Genomic DNA, 5,957 nt, shown 5'->3' on the forward strand with positions numbered 1-5,957 from the left:
TGCAGCAGTGAATTTACCATTAGACAACCAAAGCAGCCACCAGGGCCCGGCAGGTCCCAGGGAGCTCACCGAAAAATCATGGAGTCGGGATGGCATTTCTGATTTCTGGTGAAAATGCCTGAGTGCTGGGCTGGCTGAGTACTCCCGGCAGGCTGTCAGTGACTAGATAGCTGCCAGTTGCCTGCAGCTGCCTGTGCGCAGTGCCTACAGTGTGATTTTAAGTACACTAGCACAACTACCATCCGCCTGATATAATCGGACGGGGGCAGATTGGAGAGCATACACTGACTGGGGAGTGGCACAATGAGTGGAGGCCTATCTGCTACAATTGATAGGGGGACACACACTGAGGATTGTTTGAGGAAGGGGGCCCCAAATCTGTGTTTTGCTTAGGGCCCCATGAGGTCTAAATCCACCTCTGCTTAGTACATATGCCCTTAAATGTTTATTATGTGGAGGCAGTTTGTAACTGTGGCCTATACAGTGTTAGAATACATATCTCCCAACTGTCCCGATTTTGACAGAGCAGTTATGATTTGGGAAAGTTTGACCCAAGAGTGGACATTTCTGGGTGGATTGGTTGGCGTGTGGAATGATCAGGGCAGGGTTGTATACTTACTGACATTCCTTCACTACCCTCCAGGAAAAGCTCAGAAGGAAATCTAGCCACTCATTTATGGGGCGGGGCTGGTTGTGTGCCATTAGGCCACCCCATCTCGCTGCATAGTACTACAAATCGCTATTTGAGAAGAGGGGACGGAGCCAAAATTACACAAAACTCACTTAATTGCAACATATGGGGGTAATTCAGAGTTGATCGCAGCAGCAAATTTGTTAGCAGTTGGGCAAAACCATGGGGGTCATTCCGAGTTGATCACTCGCTAGCTACTTTTAGCAGCCATGCAAACGCATAGTCGCCGCCCACGGGGGAGTGTATTTTCGCTTTGCAAGTGTGCGGACGTATGTGCAGCCAAGCGGGAGGAAAAAGGTTTTTGCCGTTTCTGAGTAGCTCTGGACTTACTCAGCCGCTGTGATCACTTCAGTCTTTTTGGTACCGGAATTGACGCCAGACACCCGCTCTGCAAACGCCTGGACATGCCTGCATTTTTCCAAACACTCCCTGAAAACGGTCAGATGACACCCACAAATGCCTTCTTCCTGTCAATCTCCTTGCGATCGGATGTGCGAATGGATTCTTCATTAAATCCATCGCCCAGCAACGATTCGCTCTGTACCCGTACGACGCGCCTGTGCATTGCAGTGCATACGCATGTGCAGTAGTAACCTATTTGCTGCGCTGCGAAAAACATCAGCGAGCGATCAACTCGGAATGACCCCCCATGTGCACTGCAGGTGTGGCAGATGTAACATGTGCAGAGAGAGTTAGATTTGGGTGGGTTATATTGTTTCTGTGCAGGGTAAATACTGGCTGCTGTATCTGTACACTGCAATTTAGATTTCAGTTTGAACACACCCCACCCAAATCTAACTCTCTCTGCAAATGTTATATCTGCCCCACCTGCAGTGCACATGGGCGGTCATTTCGACCCGTTTGCATGCTGTGGTTCATCGCGGCGGTGTGAACGGGTCGGAACTGCGCATGTGCGGTGCCCGCATTGCACAGGCGTATCGTTGCCGTCGCTGGGCAGCGACGCCGCGAACGAAGAAAGCGGTCGCAACGGCGATCACAAGAAGATTGACAGGAGGAAGGCGTTCCGGGGCGTCAACTCACTGTTTTCTGGGCGTGGAGCAGCGAACGCAGGCGTGTCCAGGCGTTTGGAGGGCGGATGTCTGATGTCAATTCCGGGACCTTCATCGCTGGATCCATCGCACTGGGTAAGTAGCTGAAGGGCTGGTTTTGTTTTACACAAAACTTTTTTAGCTTAGCAGGGCTGCACAAGCGATCGCAGCCCTGCTATGCTAAAATACACTCCCCCATAGGCGGCGTCTAGTTGATCGCACGAGAAGCAAAAAGTTGCTACGTGCGATCAACTCGGAATGACCCCCACGGTTTTGCCCAACTGCTAACAAATTTGCTGCTGCTATCATCTCTGAATTAGGCTCATTGTCCCCACCACCCCTGCCTAGACCCACTTTTCGCAGCATTATGCTCCTGTTCAGCCCATTTCACAATTTCTGAGTCTTTTGGACATTTCAGGAGAGTAGCCAAGTATGATTTGAGCTGATTAGGGGTGGCTTCTTTTGTCCCAATTTTGATAGTTTCCTTCTTTGGAGGTATGTATTTTAGGACGTGTTTGAACAGATATATGTTAAATGCAACACAGAAGTGTTAAGTTATTTAAGATGACTTAAGATCTGGACATTCTCTCTTATCACTTTGCAAATGCATTTCCAAAACGCTCATTTCAAACATTCATGGGAGATTGTTGATGTGCTTAGAAGAAAAGTCTTCCTACAGTATAAAAATTCCTCTAGTAGAGAAAATAAGGATAAGCATCATTTAGCAGAAATTGCAATCCTTTGACTCGCATGCTGGGGGCCGACCAATCGCAGGGCAAGGCTGCCCTGCATGCTAACCGCCGCCCACCCCCTCCCTGCGCCGTCATCAGAGGTGCTGCGTGTGACATCACGCAGGCGCCCGATAACGCCCACACCACGCCCCCCGTTCACGCCGCCATGCCCCTGTATCCCTGTCGCCGCCCCCACAACACTCCGTCTCCACCTTGGAAACAGAGCGTTGCCGCCCCCTCCCATCCCGCGAACGCCTCTGCCTGTCAATCAGGTAGAGGCGTTCGCATTTACTGCGGGTCACCCGCAGAAAATGCGGGCTCATGCACAGGACGAGCCCTGTGCATGTGCCTGCCGGGCGAATGCAGAAATTCCAGTTGGATCACGATTTGCGATCCAACCTGAATTAGCCCCTTAGTTTATGCACACTTTCTAAGAAAACACATTTTACACCTGCGATTTGTGGAAGCCAACACTGCATCAATCCCAATGAGTTTGTGTCCCTGAGACGCAGTTCCCTAGTCCTTATTAAAGAAGATTATTTTTTTTAATGTCCCAGTCACCAAGGATTACACCCTGCGGCAGAGAATTGAGGAATATTGCGCGTAGCATCCTTAGTGCTCATGTTCTTTCTCTTACCTGCTGCCCCCTTTCCTTGCTGCGGATCTGCATTCAGTTCATCTGCCTATCTATCTCCCTACAAGAATTCACAAGGTATCAAGTAGGGATGAGATCGGAAATTTAGGTTGTCCCAAGTTGCAGGAACTTAAAAACTTTTTCCAGTGGTAGTATGCACCTAAATGTATGGGAACTAGTGATGTGCACCGGACATTTTTCGGGTTTTGTGTTTTGGTTTTGGATTCGGTTCCGCGGCCATGTTTTGGATTCGGACGCGTTTTGGCAAAATCTCCCTGAAATGTTTTTGTCGGATTCGGGTGTGTTTTGGATTCAGGTGTTTTTTATACAAAAAACCCTCAAAAACAGCTTAAATCAAAGAATTTGGGGGTCATTTTGATCCCATAGTATTATTAACCTCAATAACCATAATTTCCACTTATTTCCAGTCTATTCTGAACACCTCACACCTCACAATATTATTTTTAGTCCTAAAATTTGCACCGAGGTCGCTGAATGACTAAGCTAAGCGACCTAAGTGGCCGACACAAACACCTGGCCCATCTAGGAGTGTCACTGCAGTGTCAGACAGGATGGCAGATTTAAAAAATAGTCCCCAAACAGCACATGATGCAAAGAAAAAAAGAGGTGCAATGAGGTAGCTGTGTGGCTAAGCTAAGCGACCCAAGTGGCCGACACAAACACCTGGCCCATCTAGGAGTGGCACTGCAGTGTCAGACAGGATAGCAGATTTAAAAAATAGTCCCCAAACAGCACATGATGCAAAGAAAAAAAGAGGTGCACCAAGGTCGCTGGATGGTTAAGCTAAGCGACCCAAGTGGCCGACACAAACAACTGGCCCATCTAGGAGTGGCACTGCAGTGTCAGACAGGATGGCAGATTTAAAAAATAGTCCCCAAACAGCACATGATGCAAAGATAAATTAAAGAAAAAAAGAGGTGCAAGATGGAATTGTCCTTGGGCCCTCCCACCCACCCTTATGTTGTATAAACAGGACATGCACACTTTAACAAACCCATCATTTCAGCGACAGGGTCTGCCACACGACTGTGACTGAAATGACTGGTTGGTTTGGGCCCCCACCAAAAAAGAAGCAATCAATCTCTCCTTGCACAAACTGGCTCTACAGGGGCAAGATGTCTACCTCCTCCTCATCGTCCGATTCCTCACCCCTTTCCCTGTGTACATCCCCCTCCTCACAGATTATTAATTCGTCCCCACTGGAATCCACCATCTCAGGTCCCTGTGTACTTTCTGGAGGCAATTGCTGGTGAATGTCTCCACGGAGGAATTGATTATAATTCATTTTGATGAACATCATCTTCTCCACATTTTCTGGAAGTAACCTCGTACGCCGATTGCTGACAAGGTGAGCGGCTGCACTAAACACTCTATCGGAGTACACACTGGAGGGGGGGGGGGGCAACTTAGGTAAAATAAAGCCAGTTTGTGCAAGGGCCTCCAAATTGCCTCTTTTTCCTGCCAGTATACGTACGGACTGTCTGACGTGCCTACTTGGATGCGGTCACTCATATAATCCTCCACCATTCTTTCAATGGTGACAGAATCATATGCAGTGACAGTAGACGACATGTCAGTAATCGTTGGCGGGTCCTTCAGTCCGGACCAGATGTCAGCACTCGCTCCAGACTGCCCTGCATCACCGCCAGCAGGTGGGCTCGGAATTCTTAGCCTTTTCCTCGCAGCCCCAGTTGCGGGAGAATGTGAAGGAGGAGCTGTTGACAGATCACGTTCCGCTTGACTTGACAATTTTCTCACCAGCAGGTCTTTGAACCTCTGCAGACTTGTGTCTGCCGGAAAGAGAGATACAACGTAGGTTTTAAATCTAGGATCGAGCACGGTGGCCAAAATGTAGTGCTCTGATTTCAACAGATTGACCACCCGTGAATCCTGGTTAATCGAATTAAGGGCTCCATCCACAAGCCCCACATGCCTAGCGGAATCGCTCTGTTTTAGCTCCTCCTTCAATCTCTCCAGCTTCTTCTGCAAAAGCCTGATGAGGGGAATGACCTGACTCAGGCTGGCAGTGTCTGAATTGACTTCACGTGGCAAGTTCAAAGGGTTGCAGAACCTTGCACAACGTTGAAATCATTCTCCACTGCGCTTGAGTCAGGTGCATTCCCCCTCCTTTGCCTATATCGTAGGTAGCTGTATAGGCTTGAATGGCCTTTTGCTGCTCCTCCATCCTCTGAAACATATAGAGGATTGAATTCCACCTCGTTACCACCGCTTGCTTCAGATGATGGCAGGGCAGGTTCAGGAGTGATTGCTGGTGCTCCAGTCTTCGGCACGTGGTGGCTGAATGCCGAAGGTGGCCCGCACTTCTTCGGGCCACCGACAGCATCTCTTGCACGCCCCTGTCGTTTTTTAAATAATTCTGCACCACCAAATTCAATGTATGTGCAAAACATGGGACGTGCTGGAATTTGCCCACATGTAATGCACGCACAATATTGGTGGCGTTGTCCGATGTCACAAATCCCCAGGAGAGTCCAATTGGGGTAAGCCATTCTGCGATGATGTTCCTCAGTTTCCGTAAGAGGTTGTCAGCTGTGTGCCTCTCCTGGAAAGCGGTGATACAAAGCGTAGCCTGCCTAGAAATGAGTTGGCGTTTGCGAGATGCTGCTACTGGTGCCGCCGCTGCTGTTCTTGCTGCGGGAGGCAATACATCTACCCAGTGGGCTGTCACAGTCATATAGTCCTTAGTCTGCCCTGCTCCACTTGTCCACATGTCCGTGGTTAAGTGGACATTGGGTACAACTGCATTTTTTAGGACACTGGTGACTCTTTTTCTGAGGTCTGTGTACATTCTCGGTATCGCCTGCCTAGAG

The sequence above is a fragment of the Pseudophryne corroboree genome, chromosome 4 (assembly GCF_028390025.1).
Source record: "Pseudophryne corroboree isolate aPseCor3 chromosome 4, aPseCor3.hap2, whole genome shotgun sequence".
Taxonomy (NCBI): Eukaryota; Metazoa; Chordata; class Amphibia; order Anura; family Myobatrachidae; genus Pseudophryne; species Pseudophryne corroboree.